The sequence below is a fragment of the Petaurus breviceps genome, unplaced genomic scaffold (assembly GCF_028583685.1).
Source record: "Petaurus breviceps papuanus isolate PSGF00001 unplaced genomic scaffold, PetGlider_PUasm1.0 214, whole genome shotgun sequence".
Taxonomy (NCBI): domain Eukaryota; kingdom Metazoa; phylum Chordata; class Mammalia; order Diprotodontia; family Petauridae; genus Petaurus; species Petaurus breviceps.
Window position 1 is genome coordinate 9,030,331 of NW_027185863.1, and position 2,500 is coordinate 9,032,830.

Genomic DNA, 2,500 nt, shown 5'->3' on the forward strand with positions numbered 1-2,500 from the left:
CTCTCTCTCTCTCTCTCTCTCTCTCTCTCTCTCTCTCTCTCTCTCTCCTTCTCTTTTCTTCCTTTTCTTCTTCCACAAAATGACTAATATGAAAATATGGTTTATATGATTGCACAATGTAATCTATATCAGATTGCTTATCATCTCAGGGATGGGGGAGGGCAGGAAGGGAAGGATAAAATTAGGAACTCAAAAATAAAAAAAAACCCAAAATGTTAAAATTTGTTTTTACTTGTAATTGGGGGAAATATTATTTTAAAAAATTAAATACAGGATACCCTTTCTTAGCCATATTTCAGTCTTAGGTCCCAGTTCACTAAGTCTCAGTGATAGCATGAAAACAAAATTGCCTCCTTGTACTAGGATCTCAGTTCACTTTAATCATTTCCCATGCTTTGTATATTTGCTTGAGGTCATGGGTTTTCTTATTGGTTCTGTTCTTGCATTTTATCTCTGTGAATGCCTGTGCATTTCCACTGCTAGTCTTTCTCCATTGTAACTTCTCTCTATGGTAACTAGTTTGGTGGATATATGTGGGCAAAAATATTTCTATGAATACCCACCAAACTAAAAGAGGATAAGGAGACACTGAGAAGTAATGGGGTTAAAAAGAACCTAGTTTCTCAGAAGGCAAGGAGAGATGATTATCTAGTAGAAGGAGAGGGTCTATACTGTCAAATCCTGCAGAGAGATCAAAGGGAATGAGAATTAAGAAGATTAGTGAATCTGGCAATTAAGAACTCTTTGTGATGTGTTGAAAGAGCATTTTCAGTACACTGGTGGGGGTAGTTCACAGAATCAGAGATTTAGAGCTGGACCAGACCTTAGAAACCATACAGTTCAACCTTTCATTTTATAGATGCCAAAACAAAGACCCACAGAAGTTAAGTGATTTGCCCAAGGTTACACAGCTAGTAAGAAACAGAATTTGAACTCAAGTCCTTTGACTGCAAATTCACCTTTCTCTTCACTGTACCACCTTGCCCATTGAAGCTAAATTGGAAAGAGTTGAGGAAAGAGTATGTTTTGAACAGAATTAACACAGCAATTTTTAATTCTCTCATTGCATTTCTATATTACATTATAGCATTCACATTGTATTATATTGTGATTTATGTATATATCTTATCTCCCCTTCCAGACTAGAAATTTCATGAGGGCAGGGACCATTTATTATGTTTCTTCTCCAAAGCTGCTCCAGTTTCTGACTTTTAGAGCTTTGAACATAGAGAGTGTTCAAGGAATATTTGGTGAATGAATGAATGAATAATATCACTCAAGACTGTCCTTTGGGGGGCAGCAGAAGGTTATAACTAAAGAAGAAAATTGTGAAAGCAGCTGATGAAACAACGCTTAGACCAGACCTTCTTTCTATCAAGCTGTCACCTCCTCTCTCTCTTTGTTTCACACATGGCATAGCAGAAGATTGGAGGATGCCACAACATTAAGGGACTAAGCTCTAATTTGGAAAATGAAAGGGTGCCCCATCTGCCCTGAACATAGCCCCATGCAATGCAACATAGCTGAACAGCTTTGTGAATGCCATCTTTTGGGTAAAGGAGCTCTGACAGCCCAGAGCAGATGATATTCGAGCTTATTTTTATAGAAGAAAGTTATTGTCTTCTATCCCCTTATTGATAGTTCCTTTCCTCTGGATTATCTCCCATTTATCCTATCTTCATCTAGTTTATGTATAGTTGTTTGCACAAGATAATGATATTAGATTATGAAATCCTTGAGACAATGAACTCTTTGCCTTTCTTCTATCCACAGCTGTCATCATAGAACACATAGTAGGTACTTAGGCTTGCTGGCTGTATCCTTCAATTGCATCTTGAGTTCCTTCACTCTTCTAAACATATTATTCCAATTCCTTCTGAGTTTTCTGATGGGTGAAGAATTGTCCTATGCTATTCATATTTCCTTTCCATTATATTTGAAGGTCTTTCTCCAGATCAGTTGAAGAATTTGTTGTTTTTCATTAGAATTACTATATTCAACTAGTATTTGTTTTGGAGCTCACAGCATAGGGTTTTTTCTGAGATGATCTCTGAATTTTTTTTTATTGGAACTTTGTTTTGTGTGTTCTTGGTAGTTTTTTTCATACTATTTTTTACATTATTGTGTTCAACATTTTTGACTTGTATTCTTTTGGGAAACCTGTAATCCTTAAGTTTTCTCTCATCTTTGAGATGTTTTATTTGTATGGAAATAATTTTTTTAAAACATTATTGCTTTTTGCCTCTCTTCTTCAGTTATTCTCTTTTTTGTTGTTTCTTGGGTGAAATTTACCACTGTGGATTCAAGTTTTTCTATTCTGCAATTAAAATTTTTTTTTGTTGCTTAGGTCATAAATTCTACTTACACAATTCTTATTTTCCTTTTAAGCCATTCTGAGATTTACCACTGTGGATTCAAGTTTTTCTATTCTGAAATTAAAAAAATTTTTTTCGTTGTGTAGGTCGTAAATTCTACTTACAAAATTCTTATTTTTCTTTTA